We start from the raw sequence: 21,722 nt of genomic DNA on the forward strand, positions 1-21,722 counted from the left end.
TTTTTTTAAACATGGATCTGCAGCTTACAGTGGCACTTCCTCCCCCCACCCCCCTGTAAACTACACACATAATTCATGACCTAGGATTTCTAGCTTGAGTTCTTTTAAAGTGAACAGAGAATTTCAAGTCACATATAAGACAATTGGGTGCAGCTTCTTAGACTTCGCGCTTTTCTTTTGCCAAGCTTTTGTAGCTGCCTCTCCACAACTAAGTCAACAGCCATTTCTAGTACTTACCCTTTCCAATCTTTGCAAAGTGTGAAACTTAGTTTTCACAGAAACTAGAACCCTCTCTCTTTTTATGCTATGTCATCAGTTTATTCAATATTTAATTAATTTGGATAATTGAAACAAGCACGACTGGTAGAAACCAGTCTGGGAACACATCGGATTACCTAACATGCATAGAACCTAACTGGAGGGAGTAGATGTACCCAGAACGTGCTAGAGCAGACCGGAGAACGTCTATCAGCTGCTGGCATGGGTGTGCCGTGGCACTTGTCGGTATGTTCCACAGAGGCAATGAGAAGCAAAGGTTAATCTAGAGAGTATGTTGAGAGAAGTTTCTTTTTAAAAAACTACTGCGGAGTCAGATATGCCAAAAAATACAATACGGGGGTTACTGGGGTGATTGGGCTAGCTCATAGGGTACCTTCGTGTGAGTTAGGAAAAAAGCACTCCCCACAACACAGGGTTTGGTGAGGAAAGCGTGGGCTAGGTTGCAGCTTCCATTTCTCCCTTCTGCATGGTGTCACTTTGGGGGTCCTTATACCACCAACACAGCAGCCTGGACTCCTGGGACAAAAGATGGATTATGATTAGGGGGGAGAGGACAGGAGCTGATCTGTACTCATGCATGAAAAGATGGGACAGAGAATTAGGAAGAATAGGAAAGATATGACCTATGGAATAGGAAGTCTTCAGTCCTGGAAAAGACTCCGTACAGATTTTGCTACAACTTATACAGACCGTTTTGCCTAGCCAGCCTGCAGATGGTCCACCAGTGGGTGAAAGTTCTTTAGCAAAGAAGCCTATACAGGCTCTGTTCATTTTACCACAGGTTGCTGGACTGCTCTCCAATCAGCTTCCCCTGCTACTCCACCTTCTCTGCCGTCCCACCTCTCCAGCTGCTCCACCTCTCCTGCTACTCTGCTTTCCTCCCTACCACTGCCCATTTGCCCTGCAAAGATCGCTAAGTTGTTTCAGAGCTCTCTTTACTGACCTTGGATGTTTTTCTGCTCAACTCAAAGATTTTCCTACCTATTAGATAATATCTTTAGCACCTTTCACTGATGACAGGAATTTTCGTTTCGAGAATTCATTATGAAAAACAAAATTAAAATGCCTGGTTGACATAGCATAATATGAAGTTTATTCTTACTAAAGTGTTAAGGGTTAATGAAATAAACATGAATGACTGAGAGGAAGAGAGAGAGAGAGAGAGAGAGAGAGAGAGAGAGAGAGAGAGAGAGAGAGGAGACAGAAAGAAAAGAGAAAGAAAGAAAGAAAGAAAGAAAGAAAAGAAAGAAAGAAAGAAAGAAAGAAAGAAAGAAAGAGAGGGAGGGAGGGAAAGAGAAGAGAGAGAAGAAAAAGAAAGAGAGAGCAAGAGCAAGCAAGCAAGCAAGGAAAGAAAGAAAGGAAAGAAAGAAAGGAAGAAAAAGAAAGAAATTAAAGAGCTGGTCCCTGAAAGTGAATGAGGAAGACCAAAAGGGGGATGCTGTGGAAAGCAAGCTGAGATCTCAGTCTTGCAGTCTTATTTATCTTCAACTATGCCTGGAAAGACAGAAGTTGATCATGAAGTTGGTTTTTCTTGTTTATTTTGCTTTTTTGCTTGTTTCTTTTCTTTTTTCTTTGCTTTTCAGTATTATATGTCAACTTTTGAGCCCTATGGCTCCACTAAAATTTCCAATGAGCCTTGAAGATTTTATTTTTATAAACAGAAGCACCACTAATGTAAAGCAGTTAATTATAAGGCAGTTCATTAACTGAGCTATAAGTGTATTAAAAAAAAAACAACAACAACAACTGTAGAACTTGAACACTGAAAGAGAGGGATGCTTCTTGTCTTTGCTCTCCACACGCTGAATACATCCTAACAGGGAGAGTACCACTGCCAATGCATATGTACTGTCCTTGTCTTGCCACTGCGCTCTTTCGCTTTGCTTCAACTCACTTCGTTTCGTTGATGGAATGCTCCTTGCCTGGGCATGGTGTTCTTATGCCTCATAAAACCAAATGGTTAACCAAACACTTGCATTATTCAAAGAAAATAATGATGTCTTGTCCTATTGAATATCTTTTAAAATGTCTTTTATTATGTCAGCTACTAGAATAACCCAGCACTCTTTCTTCTTTTGCTTGAAAATCAAGTGTTTCCTGATATAAGGAACGTAGAGATCACCAGGACTGTGGCTTGCTCAGTGCCTTTCTCACCCAGGATCTTGTTCATTACAATGCAGATTATAAATAAGTTCCCGCCCCATTTCTGACTGAAGGTTTGAGATGGAGCCTAAGAATTTGCATTTCTAACAAGTTTTCTCATGATACCAAGGCTGCTGATGTGCAGATAACACTTTGAGAATCAGCCCAAACCCTTCTCTCCCCAGATTAGGAAGCTGAGCCTTAGAGAATTAAAATGTTCAGCCCAAGGTGGCCCAGCCCAGTAGTGGCAGAGTCAAGACCAGCACTCCAAGCCTCCTGACTTTCGCACGCTAATTACACACATATCCTATCGTTTCTTTTAAGGTTTATCAACTTCCTACATTATTCCCTCCTTTTTAGTTTGCCATCAGTCAGGATCTCAGCTATCATTCTGCTACTTCTCTCTGTTAATCTTTACAGCGAAGTCACAGGACGATGTTTGGTATGGATTCCATAGCGTTTGGTATGGATTCCTGGTCTTACAGCAGTACCAGTCCCAAGGTCCTCCCTCTCCCTAAGAAAGAGTCCTGTGACACGGTCTTGGTTCATTTTTCTTTCTAGAAAAAACTTTTGCTGAGCCATTAAATGGCGAATTCTTGGTAAAATTCCTGGTTTGCATTTTAGAAAGTTTTTTTTCTTTTTTTCCTTTTTCCAGACCATTACTCTTTTAGACCATTGTTTTCATCTCCTTCTGTTATAACTTCTAAGGTAACCCTAAGACTTCTTTGCTTTTCTTCACACATCATTTTTTTTTTCACAGCAAATAAGTCTAAAGAAGAAATGTCTTATAATTTCCAATTATTTTTCTCATCACTTTTGATTTGGGAGTCTCTGTTGGAGAGCCTCCTTTCTGTCAATTGCTGCTTTGCAGCAAGGCTAATATCTCCATAGGAGCAGACCAATCCAGTGCCTTCCATGCCCATTTTTTTCCTTCGGTTAATACTGTTTTTACGAATAAGATAGTATTTTAGTACATTTTACCTCCTTTGCCCTTTCTCTTCACGTTACCTTAGCTCTTCACATATGCTTCTCTCATTTGTTCTTATTCCACACGTAATCTCTCTTGTCCTTCGACTTCCTTCCATTAATAACTTCCTATTGAAGTCTCTTGGGTTCCAGTTAGTGAGCCTCTAAATTGTCCTCTGGTTGACATCATCGTTGTCTCTTCCTGCCTTAAGCATAATTTCTTCAGACAGTAAGCTTACTTTTCAAATCTCTTTGGGAAAAAGTATGGGATGGTGAAATGAATATATGGAAAAAGTGCCAACACGTGAGTCTCATTAGAAAAAGTTCTATGGACAGGCGAGTCACTTGTCTTCTGCGGGCCTCGCTTCGCTAACTAAAACTCAAACAGGTTGGTCTAGCAAGGGCTGCAAACTCAAAATCTGCCAGGAGAATCCAGGCAGGTTATGCATCCAAATTGAAGAAGCGACTCTAGGAAACTGGGAAAAACATGCAATGTCCAAAGGGCGTAATTTCTGCTCAGTTCTAGTTGCAGCTGTGGGAAATTGCTGGTCACTCATGGCTTCTGGATCTGATTTTTCAAGAGTGGTCAGGAATCTAGATTTGAAAAATGTAAACGTTCTTTATTTTAAATGGGGACAGTTAATTCAAGTAATAAATCAAAGCACATCCCATCTACGGACCAGATTTAGCCTAAACTCCCAGTGTATACATTTAAATGAGATTACATAAAATATATGTATTTATATTTTACAAGTGTATTCTGAATCATTCAATAACCTTTTAACCAGGAACTGACATGTAATTTCAGGTAGTTAATTTATATTCGTTTATGATTGCGTCATCATTAATTTCTAATTCAGTGCTCCTCAAGTATTTCTTTAAGAAATCTTAGGGCTTTATGAATTTATGGGAAAAATAATTGATATGTGGATAGAAACTAGATCCTGGAGTGAGACGCTTCTAGGTATTATTTATCTCAGCACGTTATGTAAGCTCCCTAAGCTTCTACATCTATAAAATTGATATAATGTTAGTGAGGGTTAAATTAAATAATTCTTGAAATGAGTTCAACACAGCATCTGGCACAAAGAAATCACAAACAAAAAAGCCAGCTTCTACTCTATGGTTATTATTTCCATTGCTGGCTACTTAAAACCTTATCATTTGTCCTTGCTTTTAATTCCATTATTGCCATAGATACCTCATCTAATATTTCAAAATGACACACAGGCACAGACTTAGAAGACAGATTGGTGGTGAGTGATATGTTATGATCTGAGGCACCCTATGAGAAACTTCTCAATATTACTTAAATTTCTCCCTTGCCGCTAAATTTCTAACATTAAAGATTGAATCCTCATCTTGTATCAGACAAAGCTAGTTCTCTGTCAAAATGTGTGCTTCCCCTTCAGAAAATTGTCACTGGAAGCAGCTACCCAGACAAGGACTCTATTTCCTCATTCCTCCTTCACCTAACACAGCTTTTCTTCTAATGTTTACTTGTAGAATGTGAGCAGAAGAGATGTGGCATTTTCAGGTCAAGATTTAAGAAGCAAGTGTACGTTCTCCATCGTCTTTCTCATTCTACCAGCTGGATTCATTTGAAGATGAGGAGCCAAAGGAAGACTAAACCCCAAGATGGAAGGAGATTGCATCCTTGAACTACACAATGGAGGAAAACTGCCCACCAATTAGGAACACTTACCATAGGTGGTTAAATGAATGAGAAATAGACCTCTACTACATTTCTGCTACATATTCTGGGGGTTACTACTTACCGCCCCTAACATTACCCTAATTAGTACAGAAATTGACTCTTCGAAGGAATGCTGCTATATTAACAAAATGAGGTAAATGCATTTGGCCAAACATTTGGGCAGCAGGCGGCAAAGAAACATGTTGGGTGCTGGAGAGATGGAGACCCATGCTATGTGCTGGCAAAGCATTTTTAAAACTGTATCTATGATAACTTAAAAGGCAGAATCTATTACAACAATGGACTAGTGACTGCTATATGTTCTTTTCTTTCTTAATAGGAGTTTTTATTATGATCATCTTGTTCCTGTTTTATCATCATATAATGAGAGGTGCAGATAACTTCTCTATATCTTTGTATATCACAGTACTGAGAAGAGCTTTAGATGGGAAGACTTCATATCTCCCAAAATGCTGGACTTTGAGCCAAATGCTCAAACTGTATAGGACTATACTATGTATCCTTAGAGTGACCAAAAAAGGGTGTGCTTGAATATTTAGTAAAAAGAATGGCAGACTGAGAAAGAGCCAAAACTTTTGTTTTCTCTTCCAGATTTCATCTAACCTAAGATTTCATTGGTTGTCAAAAACACAATTTTATGTATTACTAAGATAGAAAAAATACTACCAAGTAAATATGAATTTGCTTTGAACATTTGATTGAACAATGCATTCTTATCAAAGAGATGTTAAAGTGTGAAAAATGTATAGATGAGGAGTAATGAAGAATATTAATTTTTTTCTGAGAACTGACTGTCCATCTAAAACAATATTTTCTAATCTCCGCTGTGCCCAGCTATTGCCTTGAGATTACTTCTCACAAATAAATTATGAATGGAAGTGAGGTGTGTCACTTCTGGGTCAGACTCTTTGATATGTGGGTACCTTGTCCATACTCTCTTTTTTCTTCTGTAGCTAAAAACAGATGACAGTGAGATCTAGGAGCTAGCAGAGCCACAAAGGGGGTGGAAAACAAAAGAGAAAAAACCAAGCCTGGTTTCCTGAATCACCAAATGGAAGAAAGCCACCACAGACCAGAAATTCCCATACTGGTCTACGATGTGATCAAGAAATAAACTTCAATTTTCTTTAAGGTATATTTTTTCAGCATTTATTATTATTATTATTTTTTTTATCACAGTCAATATGATCTTAATTAACACTCTCTTACCTGGGTTGTTGTAAGAGTTAAAAAAAGTATTATATTTAAAGCTCTTAGAAGAATGTTATAATGTTAAAAGGTTTTATTAAAGCCACTGTTGCTACTAGAACTGTGTCTTCCAAGTCTGAATTCGATGCTCTTCTGAATCATTGTTGTAAGGATTTTAAAAAGTATTATACGTAAAGCTCTTAGAAGAATGTCTAGCATATAATAAGCGCTAAATGGATGTTAACTATTATTAATTTAGAATAACTTTTATTTTTGGAAGTTAAAAAGTTGTACTAGAAAACAAGAGTCAATTATTCCAAGCCCTGCCGCTTTAAAGATAAAGAAATGAAGTCACTGAGAGGATGAATGACTTGCTGTAAAGTCGCTTTATCAGTCATAAACACTTTAGTATGAATTAATTGCTTTGTTTCAGCCAGAAAAGAGCAGGCTGCTATAGGAATGAGGAGTAATGCAGATGCTTTGGAAGTTGAGTTATTACATTTGAGGAAAAGCCTGGGATTGAGAGAAAGTTGGGAGAGGACGGGAAGAACTACACAATAACATTTTCATGCTATTCCTAAATATTGCTTAGTAAAAAGTAATAAATATATTTGGGTACTTGTTAGCACAAAGTCCCTTTTTCTGGAAATGACTCCCAGAAAAGCCTCTGTAGAAGAGGCAAGTCTAGATGGCCATGTTGATACGATGTATCCCTGTTCTTCTACTACAGCAAATTGGAACAGAGATGTACAACTCACCCAAACTGAGACAACTGGCGGCTTCTCTTAGAACCATTGTGGAATTGGCTCTCTGAGAGTTAGATGTGTTAGCTGTGGGGAGCCTATCTGTTATATGTAGCATCATGCCTGGAGTCATATTTATGGCCTAGAAAAAGCTATGTGCAAGCCAAAATCATAGGAAAGCAGAAGTTATGAATAAGTGAAAGGATCTGATCTGTGGAGATAAAAATGGGGGCAGATATTCAGAAAATGGCAAAGAAGAGAGGCCATGTGGTTCCACGATTTATGGAGCATGACCCCCCCAGCCCAACGGCTTACCAGTTCCCATCTTCAGCTCCCAAGAGACTGGATCGGATAGTGTTTTCATGAGTTCTCTCTGTTCTTAAAAAATAAAACCACTTAAAGAAAATCCGAACTGGTTAGTTTCTATTCTTTCAGTCAAGAAATTGGTGATAACACAGTCCTAAATGAATTTAGTGACTAAATCAATTAAAATTAAAATCTCCTAACCATATTCAATTCCTCATTGTCGAGTAACAACAATAAAAGTTTACATCTGCCCAGAGCGAAGGGCTTATTAAAGCCACTGTTGCTACTAGAACTGTGCCCTCCTGGTTCTCGTGCTAAGAGTCTGAATTTGATGCTCTTCTGAATTGTCTACTATCTTAGAGATCACCTTAATAATGACTTGAGTTGATGGAGTTGAATTTTTCATATTTCTACCACGACAGATAAAACAAACCAAAGTTTTAGATGTTATCCTGTTCAGAATTTCTTTGAAGTGGGATAGGAAGAAGGGCAGAGAGGGAATTTTTCTTTATTATAATAGTAATACATGGTCATCATAGACACTTTTGATAATATAAATAAATAAAAGAAAAATTCTAAAAATCACAGTTTACCACTAAACATTAGTAATTTGGCTTCCAAGGACTTATGTTCCCATTCTGCTGAATCATTATCATCGTTTTAAACCGGAAAAGACACACTTTACTTGTTATGTGAAAATTTAGCTAATGTTTTGTTGGGGAGAACAGAGGATTATATTACTTAATCTGTTTACACATGGCTGGCAAGAATCATATCTGAATTTCAGAAATTTCAGCAACTCTCAGCAGCCGGAACAGGTGGAATGTAAGAGAGTCTTTCAATACTCATTCGGTTAACAAATATTTATGGAATTTCTACTGTGTACTGAGCACAGTTGACCTGTGAATACAATGGATATGACCTCTGTTCTCAAGGATGTCATGGTCTAGCCAGAAAGAAGAATAGATGTGTGTTGCAATATGCAGTGTTAACATCTGTGATTGGGGTGGGCGTCGGGTTAGAGGAGAGCGGAGACCAGATGGGGAATGACAGAGGTAGGATACATGTGTTGAGACTTCAAAGACTAGAAGACATAAGCAGAGGGGAGGGTATTCTAGAATGAGAAAAGATCTGAAAAAAATTGAAAGCATAAGAAAGGAGGTTTGGGGAACTCCAAGGACTTGATGTTACTGGTGATGGTGTATATGCATCGAGAGTGTGAATATTGTTGGGAAAATAGGGGAACATGTGATGAGATTATGAATGGTTTGTGTACCATGCTGAAGAATTTACACATCATCCTGGAGATGCTGAGAATCCTTGAAGAATTCTAAACAGTCATGTAATGATCAGGTTTATAATTTAGAATGAGTCCTCTAGCAGTGGGGAGGAAGTGGGTGGGTACTGACATGGCTCCAAAGGTCCCTTTTCACATGAATAGAGGGTACTTCTCACCTGAGCTGAGCCTAGCTTCACTGAAGGTCAGAGAGGTCAGGACCACCCACCAGCCCCTGAACATTTACCTCTTTTTCTACTTTCCTTCTTTCTATTCTTCTTCCTCTCTTTCTTCCTACCCTCTTGGCCTCCTCCTTTTCTCAAACATTCTCTTAAGGAGCTCTTAAGCTTGGCAGTTAAAAGAAAAGTCAGTGAAAACTTTCCAGTTAGTTGTGAATGTCTTCTGTCTTTTTCTCTATGGTCATTGTTAAATTACTTACTAGCTGAGTTTCCTTTCATGGATGCTCAATGCTTACTTTCCCTTTTGCTACCTGCATTTCTTTATCACAATCCATTATCACCTTTGATATAGGAAGGGGAAAAATAGAAGTTCAAGTAAATTGATTTTATTATAGACTTGTGGTTCTTCCAGAGAATTTATTAGTAGAATATGAAAACTACAAGTGACCTTAATGTTTTTCAAAACGTTTTTTAAAATGTGTGCTGTAACTCATGTGTAGCTCATGAAATCAATGTAAAGGGTCATAGCATACATTTAAAAAAAAAAGGTCATAATCTATTAGAACAGAAAATATCGGAGCTGCTAAATAGACTAAATGTCAAGATTGTTTTATGAAACTTTTGTGTACTTATAGGCATATGTTTATTCATGCAAGTAATATAAAATATATGTCTTCTTGTGGGTGGTAATAAAAAATTAAATTTTTAAAAATACAAAACAATTTGTAAAAAGTTTGAAAAAGCCTGTTTGATCAACTTTTTTTTTCACTCTGAGGGTATGAAAAATTTGAGAACTAGAGAAGTTGACTTGTCCAAGTCCATGAATTAGTGGCAAATACAAGATTTGAACTCAGATCTCCTAATATTCTGATATTCTCTGAACACAAGTTGATTGATTACATAACATGGGGACTGGATTGTGGATTTTATTTACTTAATTTATCCTTTAGACCATGTTGTGAAAGAGAATCAGATATTCATGATGCTTTGTTATCTTAATATTTATGAGAAAATAACCCATGTTTCTTTTTTGCTTTGCATTACAGATGAAAACTAGACTTTGTCTTTATTATTTTTAAAATTCTTTCTTTTTTTTGTGGACGTGTTTGATATATATTCATGCTTATGTTTTAAATAAATAGAATCTAGTTCATTTCTTTCTCAGCTAACTGACTAAATATCATTTTTGCCTTTCCTTTCATATTCTTTAACTGTCTTGAAAAATATACATTCCGGGATGTTTAGGGTGTTTTGTCTTAAATCAAGGAACTGTTAGGTGGACCTCGAACCTCTGCTAGCCTTATGGTTCTATTGCTTTTACCTTTGAATCAATATGTTTGGATTTTTTCTTCTTTTTTCTAATAAATGAAACTTTTCTGTTTTATTCACACAGTGTTCTATGACAATATCAGGAAAGCATTGAGGCACCACAAAGAATACCACATTGGAAATTAAGAGACTTGAGTCCTGGGTTTTCTTGTTACCTAATTTATTGTTTGAATTTCAGCAAATCTCATAACAACTTTGGGCCTTGATGTTTTCATTTGAAAACTGAGGAAGTAGATCAAGATTATTGATATGTTGCTGTAATCAGTGTTTCCTAACCCTGTGGAAGTTATGGATTCATTTTCAAATACAAAAGATACTGCTTCCTTCCTCTTTTCTTAAGAATGTCTTCTACAAATGGAAGATTCCTAGAGCTGGAAGGAAACTTGAGCAAGCTAGATCATCCATGTCATTTTCTTCCAGTCTCTTATCTTTACTTGTCAATACTTCTTTTTTATTCATTTAGTAACTCAGTGTTTTTACGTCAAATAATGTCATGGACAATACCACCTTAAAATCCATTTCTCATGTAGGAACCCTTTATTCATTCATTCTCCTTGGGTCTGTCACTGTGTTCCATGTTGTAGGTATAATGGTGAATAAGATAGACATTTTCTTTTCCCTGAAAGGCTTCCATTCTACTAGAGAGACTGACAAAAAGAAGTTACCAAAAAAATTAATAAAATAACTTTAAACTGTGGTAATTACTGTGAAAGAAATGCACATGACATTGAGGAATTGCAGGGAAAAATCATTTTAATAAAGTGGCAACAGGAAGACCTATCTGAAAAAGTTACACTTAAGCTGCAATTAAAAAAAAGATGAGAAAATATTTGCATGTAAAAGAGGAAGAAAAAGAATTCACACAGGACTAACATGTGCAAAGGTCCTGTGGCAGAAAAGGATGGAATGTGGTTTAAAAACTTAAAGAAGAACAGTATGGACACAAGAATGTCCAAACCTATATAAAACTTATGAGTTTATTGGAGCCAAACTGAGGACATGCCCCAAAGCAAGATCTCAGAATGCTCTGGAGAAAAGCAGTTTTGCAGTTCTTTTTATGTATTTAAAGCTAAAGGTGGGGACATAAGGAAGGTCACATGAAATCCGTTGGTGGTAGATTAAGGAGATGGAGAAAGCAAGGTGGGGAGATCCCTATGAATAGATAAAAGGGAAAATGAAGAGATGCTCTTACACTGATCTATACAAAATAGTTAACATTTAACATTTACAGTGAACAAGGGTGGTATATAGACAACAAGATCATGTATTCCCTTGAGGGTAGTTATGCCTCTGAGGGGGTCTGGAAAAGAGGATTATTCTGGCATTACAAAGGTATGTTAACCTCGATACACAAGAACAATGGACGGAGCTTGTTTAAGGCAAAGATAAACCTTTTACTAAAGAAGTTATATGCTGGGATGTGATTACCCATCATGATCCGCCCAGTTACAAATTTATAATCGGATCATCCTGTGAAGTTATCGTTAACCACTGAGCTTGTTCGATTTATTACACAGCCCCTTTTTTGTTTACAACAATATCTTGTAACTTAATGAGAAAGAGAATGGTACAAGATGGTGCTGGACAGATGGCAGGGGCTGGGTTGTATAGGACATTTTTGGACATGGTAACTGGTTTGGGTTTGTTCTGCAAGCCTAGGCTCAAAGTCTATGCATTTCATTCAATGTATTAATTACTTACTATCAGCTTTATTACTTACTTATTTACTGTATGTATGAATGTATGTATGTATGTATGAATGTATGTATGTATGTATGTATGTATGTATGTATGTATGTATGTATTAGCCAGTTCTTGTGCACTATTTTAGATTTCCTGGCTTCACCCATCTTCAGTTTTTAGCTATAAAGGGAAAGAAGAACTTTTTTCCTCTACCTTCCTAGGTGTATTGGTTGGGTCCTGAAAATAAACAGATAAGAAATAGATTACCAAGAGAAAAAAAAGGAAGATTTAGTTACATATACACCCATGGGGACTCACAACAAATGAAAACTCAAGGAGGTAGCCAGCCAGATGATTGAAGCTTCATATATCTTAAGATAAACAAAAGAAAGAAGTTTGGGGCTTCTGGGTGGGAAATGCAAGTTATGAAAAGGGGAAGGGAGGAAATATGTGGTAAATAAAGGTTGTTTTGTTATGGTGCTAAGAGCTGTCTCTGGGTGTAGAGCTCTGCCTGGTAAGAGACACCTTTACAAATGGAAATTTCCTTTTTAATGTAAATTTCCTTTACACAAGGGGAAATTTATACTCTATTGTTAGGCAGTTAGAGGAAAATAAAGAGCTTTTCCTTTATCTGCTGATTCTCAATTGCCTTTAGCTCAAACTAATCTGTAGGCCAAATAGGCATATTTTGGGGTGGCATATTCTGGTACCCTTCATTCTTCCCTTTAAAACTTTTTTTCCCCCCTCCAGGAAAAGGCATTTATGTGGAAACAAAAAGAAAAACAAAGGTTAATGGATGAAGCAAATTATAAACCCAGTTTCAGAGACCAGAGGGAAATTGGTCAAAAATATTTCCAAATGTTGGGCTCAAAATATTTTTAGATAATGAAGTGAGGACGGCGGTGACAATGCAACTTCCAATTTCCTGGTTTACTGTTTGAACGTCTCGGTGATGGCATATACGTGAGTGTCACAGTCATGGTTATTTTTTCATAACAGCACGGAAACATCACATTAGCTAGCAGGGCCCTTTTAGATACTCTTCAGTAAGGATTTGGGCAATCCGGTGTTAGCAATGGTGTCAAAACAGAAGGATGAGGGAAAAATTGGAATTGTTTAATTACTGACAAAAAAATAAATATACGAAACACAGGAGCCAATTTACAATGAGGTGAAAACACTCAAAGACAGCAAACATGGCTAGAATACGACAACCCACAAGGATGTGCTATATCTTTTTTTTATTGAGGCATAATTTTTTCTCTCTCTCTCTCTACAATAACTCCAATTTTTATCAAAAATAAAGTAAGACTAATTTGCAAAATAAATCTAGTCTCATTAAACATGGCCTGATTATTTACATAAGTGCGTCAAGGATAATAATTGACCATTTAGGCTCTTTTAAGTCTGGTTTGCTGGGAATTTAAATAAGGGAACTCAGATGAGACTTTTAAAAATCTCTTGAGACTGAGAAGCCAAACCAAGAATTTTCTATTAGTCTTCACCTGCAATACCTATAGATTTGGGTGAATTCCTCCTTTCTGAAGGTTCCCAATATGGTTTAAAGTTCCTAGGCCTATCAGGAAGTGATCTTCCTTACTTACTTGGAATGTCAGGAGTACTATAAACCAGGTATCAGTTAGACATTCCAAGAGGGCTTTGTAAGTATTGGCCCCACACAGTCAACCCTAGTTCCTTAAAACTCTGAAGTTATATTAAATTTCATATGAATATGCATAATTCTCAAATATAACATTCTAGTCAAAGCCTTGGTGGTATAACCAATGTTTCAAATTTTGTTCTGTTTACAAGGAGAAAAGATTCTTACTGAACTTATGTAAATAATTATAATACCATAAAAGTAAGAATATTCAATAAGAGTTTCCAAATTCTAGAGGGATCAGAAAGTGAAAAAAATTCAATGTTTCATCTTCGTTCACAAACAATATTTTACTATATTGTTATAAGTTAGATAGCTTAACAGAAAAGAGAAAAAATGTTCTTTAATATGGAAAATACAACTTTAAAGAACCAGTAATGTATCAAGCAAAAAACCCATACATAATGATGATCATTCTCACCAGTTTATTCAATCCCATGAAATTATTCTTGTGCTTGATACTTTTATGAATCCATTAGTTTCTGCATTAGTTTTGGAAATTTTTACCTAGTTCAGTGGCATGATTTTAAATGATCAGAAGCTTATACTCTGAGTACTTTTCACAGTTTTTTTCATGAATCTCCTAGAAGATGAAACATTTTCACCTGTAATTGATTGCAAAAGCTTTCATAAAAGAATGAGTACAGCATTAACTGTGTGAATGACAAAAGACTTAAAAATGGCCATAGTTAAAGATCTGATGAGAGTTCATTATAGCACAATTGACAAGTAAATTGGGTTCTTTCTATGATATACAACATTTTATAATAACTGAAATTATGAGATACCATTATACAAGGACATATGAATAGCAAAGATGTTGACAGATATTTAGGAACTTTATACAATTTCTGAAACACTTATATTAGTAACATACATTCATAAAAATGTAACCTTTTAAAGATGGTTAAGCATCATTTATTACTTGACAATGTTTCCCATAAAATTTAATATATCAAATAGACTGAATTAGCTTAACATTTCTCTTTTACAAAGTGACAAAACCAAACCTTTGAGATTTTTCAGGTGCCCGCCGGGAAGTCTCAAAGTTATTTTGAGAAAAACAAAAAAAAGATCCCATTTAGGTTTTAGATTGGGAAATTTGTGATAATGTCACAAGGTTTGATCATCTGATTAAATAGGATCACAGGTCACTGTAAAACGATACTTAGTTATCTATTTAACCAAAGTGATAATAAAAGATTTCAAAGGTAAATATGACTATATAAAAAACCTGAGCACTCCTAATGTTAAGAAGACTCAGTTTTTTTAAAGTAATCAAAGACATAATAAAGACTATAAAGCACAATAAATTATTTTGATAAGATATAGAGTATTTCCTAGGTGTATTGCTCAACAGGTAAAGAAAAATCTTTTACGATTTCTTATTAGGAACAGACCAATAATCCCAGTTTGTTTTAAAACCTTATGATAAACACATTTAATTTTATCCAACTTGACCATATAAAATAAGATTTTCTCTTTCTCTTTTCATTTACAACTTCATATATTCACCTGTGTTTTTGTCCTTTCTTTTCCTCTTTTGTGCCTGAAATGACCTTTAAATAACTTAAACTATTTTAGGATAAAATTACTCTCCTTTTTCTTAAAAACATATCCTTCATATCTCAAAACACATTTTCCTTACATACTTTGCATACGGAATTTTTTCTACTATCATGGGGTAGAAAAATATCATATAAACAAAACACACATATGTAAACATACATAAACATAGAGACAGACACAAATGAGATCTTAGAACTTTCATTTAAAAATTTTATCCATGAGTCAGGCACAATAATAGAAAACACACTAGTTTATGTATGTAAAATAGTTGAATCCAAATTATGTTTTTGGCAGATGAAACAAGTGAAAGTTATCTACTCAATGATGACTATAATTTTTTACAAATATTTCCGGAGAAGATTTTTAAGTTTCCAAAAACTATCTTTTTAGATGTTTACATTTAAAGAGGATCGTAAGATTTATGCTTCCAAGGGACAGAGAAGGAATGTAAGTTTTTAAAAGGAGTTTAGAAGCATATTTGCTTAAATCTAGAACAATTACTATTTAAGGTTTGTTTGTTTGTTTGTTTAATTTTAGTGTAGGGCAATTCAATGAATTCTTTATGGTGGAGATCCAAAATAGTCACAGAAGTCTTGTTTTCTTTTTTTTTTTTTTGGTCAGCCAAGGCACTCTTCAATACCTCTCACTTTTCTTTTTTTCCATTTCAATCTGATTTTCTCATAGTTACTAATGGGATATTTGTTTTAGGGTGAAAACTCTCTTAAAAAAAAAAAACATAAAGACCATATATGACAAGACTACAGCTAACATCATACTCAACAGTGAAAAACTGAAAACTTTCCTATAAGATCAGGAACAAGACAATATTGCCTAATATTGCCACTTTTATTCAACATAATACTAGAAGCCCTAACAAGAACAATTAGGCAAGAAAAAGAAATTAAGGACATCCAAGTCAGAAAAGGAGAAGTAAAACTGTCTCCATTTGCAGATGACATGATATTGCATATAGAAAACCCTAAAGATGCCACCAAAAAATGTTAGAGCTAAAAAATACATTTAGTAAAGTTGTAAGATATAAAATCAATATACAGAAGTCTGGTGCATTTCTATACACTAATAATAAACTATCGGAAAGAGAAATTAAGAAAATAATCCATTTAAAACTGCATCAAGAAGAATAAAATCCTAGGAATAAGAGCGGATGAAAGACTCGTACACTGAAAATTATAAGACATTGGTGAAAGATATTGAAGAAGACGCAAATAAATAAAAGATATTCTGTACTCATGGACTGGAAAAATTAATAGTGTTAAAATCTCCATACTATCCAAGGCGATCTGTAGATTCAATGCAATCCCTGTCAAAATTCCAATGGCATTTTTCACGGAAACAGAACAAATAATCCTGAAATTTGTACTGAACCACAATAGATCTTAAATAGCCAAAGCAATCATGAGACGATCAAAGCTGGAGCACTTCCTGATTTCAAACTATGTGAAAAAGATATAGCAATCAAAACACTTGAATCCCTTGCTCTCTCAAGCACACCAGGCATGTTCCCAACTCAGAACCTTCCACTCATTGTTCCTTTGAACAGGCATGTGATTCCTCCAGATCTTCATGTGGATGGTTCCCTCACCTCCCCGAGGCCTTTGCTCAGATGCCACCTTCTCAGTGAGGTCTTCCTGGTTACCTTCCATCCCCACTAACCATAGCCTTTACTATTTCCTTTTGCTATGCTACTCTTCTCCAAGACACATGCTATCATATTATGTACCTTTCCCAAGACATAGGCGCCTGATTGCTAACCTCTGCCCAGGCCCTGTTCTCGGTTTGTAACCAGCTAAAGTTCTTATGAACAGAGGCAGAGTGGAGGTGGGGAGGAGTTCAGAAGTGACCCCCTCCTAATAATTTGGGATGTTCTTAGTTCAGTGTCTGTTAATTATATGTATAATTTGTTTCATTATCTTTATATTATTAACTAAAAGACATTCTACATTAACTTATAATAATGTAAGTTACACAAATTTTACACAAGTAAATTTTTGTAGCTTTTATTTGTTTTCACTAGTTTGTTGATTATCTATATCCTGTTAATGAGGACAAGAATTTTTATCTGCTTTTTTTTTTTCTTATGCCTATATCTCTAAAACCTAAAGCACTTCTGAGACATAGTATGTCATTAATAAACATTTGAATTAATGTTGTATTAGCGAATGACTCACCCTGTCTATACATATACTGTGCATGACTCTCCTGCTCTCAGAAGCTAATAGAAACCATTTGCTTAATCATAATATTAATAAGACCATAACCTAAAATTCATAACACCTTACATTTACAGAACACTTTTCAGACTATAAAATGCTTTCACATTCATTATCTCATTTAATCCTCACAACAATTTTATATTCTCCTTTTTCATAGGACCCCAAATTTGAGAGAAATAGTTTTTCTTCAAGGTCACAGGAAACGGAATCATGGAAGAAACTGAGTGTTTTGCTTAAAGTCCACACAAGAGAACTGAGACTCAAACTCATGTTGTACTGACCACAAATCTGATGCAATTTCCACTCCAATATCCCAACTCTTTAATTCTGTACTGAGTCAGTTGCCTATATATCCTTCGATTCAATATCAGTAATATCTGTCTACTCTCCTTGGCCAACCAGGCTCAAGACTCAGAATCCAGTTGTTCAGGTTTGTTTCCGTTCTTATTAACTGTGCTAACCTAGCAAAACTGGAGCTGGCTGACTGGCTCTGCCTGGTTGTAAAACCAGGATTAGGAGTCTGAGAAAAAATGTTCTCAATACAGCTCATCTGCAAAAATATAGATAAAAATTCAGGTTATAAATACCTAGAACCAAAGAGTCTGTAAAACTCAGCTTATACAGAATTGCATGCAGATAGGGGCTTAAGTAAGTTCCAGTCAAATCATTTAAATATGTTATCCCATAGCTTTAAAATTATGATGGCCCTTTAAAATAAATGTTTTTTTTTTCTTGTTTTTTTCTCAATTCTAAGAAAGAAAGCCCTATCTTTTCAGCACTGCCCAACTTCTTGTACAAATGGCTATTGAATACCTACTATGGATATGAAAAGCACAATGCTATTTCTTCCCTTCCTGTTCATCCATAAGCAAATATTTAGCTTTCTTGGGTTTCTTTGTAAACTTTCATTGCTCTTAGTCATTCATCCTCATTCTTCTTCTCTCCCATCTTCCATAACCTGCTCCTACTCACAGAAAATTCATTATTATTAGGATTCACTCTGTTTTTTCTTTCCTCATGTCTTCCCTACTTCAACTACAGACTGCTTAGAGTTTAAAATTCACTTCTTTGTATTATCGCAGATAGTAAATATTCAAAAGCTGGTGACTAAGGGAAGGGAGAGGAGCCCCATTCATGATCTGAACCAAAGAAAGGGAGAAGATATTATCAGATGTCCCATTTTAATGGCGTACAAATAACATGACTCAAACTAGTTCAGGTGCAGTCTGCATACATCTGAAAAGAGGAGAGGGACTGCTGACTTGGCAAAGGGTTGTAAATAAAAGCTGACTTTGATTTGGCACCTATAATTATACCCAAGCCATAACTTGCATTTTGATAGTCTCAGAAAGAAAGAAGAAAGAAGGAAAGAAAGGATGGAGGGAGGAAAGGAAGAAGGGAAGGAAAGAAGGAAGGGAGAAGGGAAAGGAGGGAGGAGGAGGAGGGACGAAGGAAGAAGGAAGAAGACAAGAAAATTGAATTTTATTTTTTTGTTAATAGGATAGACTTAGACATTTAGTTTTCTAATAGAATTTATTTTAAACCAGGACTTTTCCTAATAGAGTACATCCATGAGAATGATAGACTAGAAAATGCTATAATTACCTAGACTTCCATAATAATTGTCCCAGATTCCATAGAAAGCATTAATTCCAACACCAAATTAAAATTTGAAATGGTTAGAGGAGAAACAATCCCTCTACCTAAATCTACATGTCATAAATACATAAGTTTAATGGTGTTTGGTGAAAACTTACTGGGTACAAATATGATATTAAGTACTGCAGGGGAAGAAATTTTTTTTTCTCTGCCCTCTAGGTTTATTAGCTGCTTCTACTCCCAATCAAATTGATAAGAAGCAAATTAACAAGAGGGAAAAAAAACCAGATTCAGTTTATGTAGGTACAGCAGTTCACAAAGAAATAAAAGCTCAAGGGGGTGGTCAGAAGATTGAGCTTATATACCATTTAGGCTAAACAAAAGAAAAGAATTTTGCTCCTTGGCGGAGGATGCAAATTATGGAAGGAACTGAACAGTAAAGAAGGGTTATCTTGTTATGCAGATAAGAGTCTCTCAGGTGATGAGGTATCTCTTGGAGTAGCTCTCTTCCTGGTAAGAGACACTTTTACAAATGAAAAAAAAAAATTATAAATGCAAATTTCCTTTAAAAAAAGGGGGCGGGGAATTGTACTTATTTGCAGGCAGACAGGGGAATGTAAACAGCTTTTCCTGCATCTGCTGGTTCTCAATTGCCTTTAGCTCAAAATAATCCGTATGTCAAAGAGGCATATTTGAAGTGGCATATTCTGAAAACCATGAGTACTAATGGTTAACATAGAAAAGTTCCTGTCCTCAAGGAACTTTATACCTAAAAAAAAGTAAGATGAATGAAAATAACTGTAGCACAAAGAAAATGTGTTTCAGTAGAGGTGTAAAGGGCTGTGAAAGCCAAGATATATAGTTTGCTGATGATTGAAAGGATTTAGGCTTTATGAAGAGGTGACATTTTAAGCATGGGTAAGATTCGTATTTCTGATAAGTGGAGAGGAAATGGAAACCATGGAGGCAGGAAAGTTCAGGAAATACTTAGCAATAAGTGAATGGTCATGTTTGGTTGAAAGATACATTTGGAGAGATGACATGGAAAAGAAAGCAAGTGCCAAATCGTAGGGTATTTGAGGCTGTCTGAGCAGTTTCGTTTTTATTCTGTGAGTCCTAGGGAGCCGCTGAAGGTTATTGAAAATAAGCCTGACACATTCAATATGAGCTTTAGAAAGTTCTTAGACAGCGACTGTAAGATGTTTAAAGGAGGTGAGACTAGAGTCTGGGAGTATAGAGAGGAAGTCATTATGTAACCCAGGAGCTGGACAAGGTGAAGAAAATGAAATATATATGAAGGATGTATAAGAAGTAGAGTCCACATGATTTGGCAACTGATTAAATGCTTACCTATTTGGAGGAAAGAGAAGCATATGTTTGGGAGGGCAGTGATGCCTTTAACAAATAGAAAAATGGGTTAGGATAAACGGATTTTGTTTTATTTTGTTTATTTTTTTATTTAAGTTAGGATTTTGTAAATGACAGGTCAAATTGATTTAGCTAAAGAGTAAAAAAGGGAAATTTATTTGCAAAATTAGTAAGTTACCAAGCTAACTTTGGGAATGACAATGATATAGCTAGGGAGAGACTATTGAATCAAGGCCTCAGATGTCATTCTTCCTCCATGTTCTTTCTTTGAAGGTAGCCTTTATACTTTCATGCTATAGACAAACTCTCTCTGTGTTTGAGGATCATCACCATAGCCGGTTCTTCTAGATGAGGGACTAGAGAAAAGTGGAATCTGCTCCTGGGCCAGCTTGAACTTTTCCAGAGATGGACACCGATAGGTGGGCTGGGGTCACATATTCATCTCTTGGACCAGTCACTGGACTTGATTGATATTTGAGGTGCTATTTTTGGCAGCTCCCACTAGACAATCATGATTGGGGTAAGGGAAGGTATTATTGCCATGGGCATAAGGGAATTCCTTGTGGGTTGTGGAAGCATCTCAGCTTTCCCAATAGAGACATAGAAAAGAGAACAGAGGAGTACAAATTATGACCGGGATTCTGGGCCACTATGTTTGGGAGGGCAGTGATGCCTTTAACAAATAGAAAAATGGGTTAGGATAAACGGATTTTGTTTTATTTTGTTTATTTTTTTTATTTTATTCTTTTACCTGCAGCACCCGGTATTCCTAGGTGGTCTCCCATCCAAGCACTAACCAGGCCCGACCCTGCTTAGCTTCCAAGATCAGACGAGATTAAGCACATTCCGGGAAACCAATTTTATTTTAGATATCTTATTTTTAAGGTTTATTAGGCTATATATTTGACATTGTGTAGGAGGCTCTTAGAAATTAGAGTCTTTAGTTCCTAGGAGAAGTTGGTTCTAAAAACCATGATTTGAGAGTCATTAGCATATAGATTATGATGAAACTAAATGGATGAGATTGCTCGGGCAGGATGTATTCAGAGAAGAAGGTGGAGGGCAGAATCTAGGACATTTACATCATTTGAATGGTGGAATTAAAAGGAAAAAGTGGAAAAGTAGACCGAGAAGAAGCTACCAAATAACAATATATAAGAGAGGGAAACGGGTAAGAAAGTGTAAAAAAAAAAATCACTGTTTTGCATGTTCCTTTTTGTCTTCCTTATCAAATCAACACGTTCTCTCTGGAGTACCTATCATGATCATTGCCCTTTGACAGGGCATCAAAGGAAATAGAAGAGAATGAGAAGACATGGATCTTTCCCTGAAGTGAACACTGGCCAGCTTTCAAGGATGGGTTAAGGTAATGGTGAGCCATTTGAGAATATGCCGAGGTAGGGGCCAACATGACTCCGGCTGGCCAGCACATTGAATATTTGGCCCATTTACCACCTTGGCATATGTACCGTAGTGGCAATAAA

General features: G+C 36.0%; 1 long non-coding RNA gene across 2 annotated transcripts in view; it reads left to right on the forward strand.

Moving 5' to 3' along the window:
* Nucleotides 1-20,934, forward strand: part of LOC118613714 — a 31,718-nt gene extending 10,784 nt beyond the window's left edge. For both annotated transcript variants that reach the window (XR_004955736.1, XR_004955737.1), the window contains 3 exons: nucleotides 4,894-6,236; nucleotides 12,559-12,771; nucleotides 17,429-20,934. This is a non-coding gene — a long non-coding RNA (uncharacterized LOC118613714). The remainder of the gene's footprint in view (nucleotides 1-4,893; nucleotides 6,237-12,558; nucleotides 12,772-17,428) is intronic.
* The last annotated feature ends 788 nt before the right edge of the window (nucleotides 20,935-21,722 follow it).

The sequence above is a fragment of the Rousettus aegyptiacus genome, unplaced genomic scaffold, assembly GCF_014176215.1.
Source record: "Rousettus aegyptiacus isolate mRouAeg1 unplaced genomic scaffold, mRouAeg1.p scaffold_m13_p_2, whole genome shotgun sequence".
NCBI classification, from domain to species: domain Eukaryota; kingdom Metazoa; phylum Chordata; class Mammalia; order Chiroptera; family Pteropodidae; genus Rousettus; species Rousettus aegyptiacus.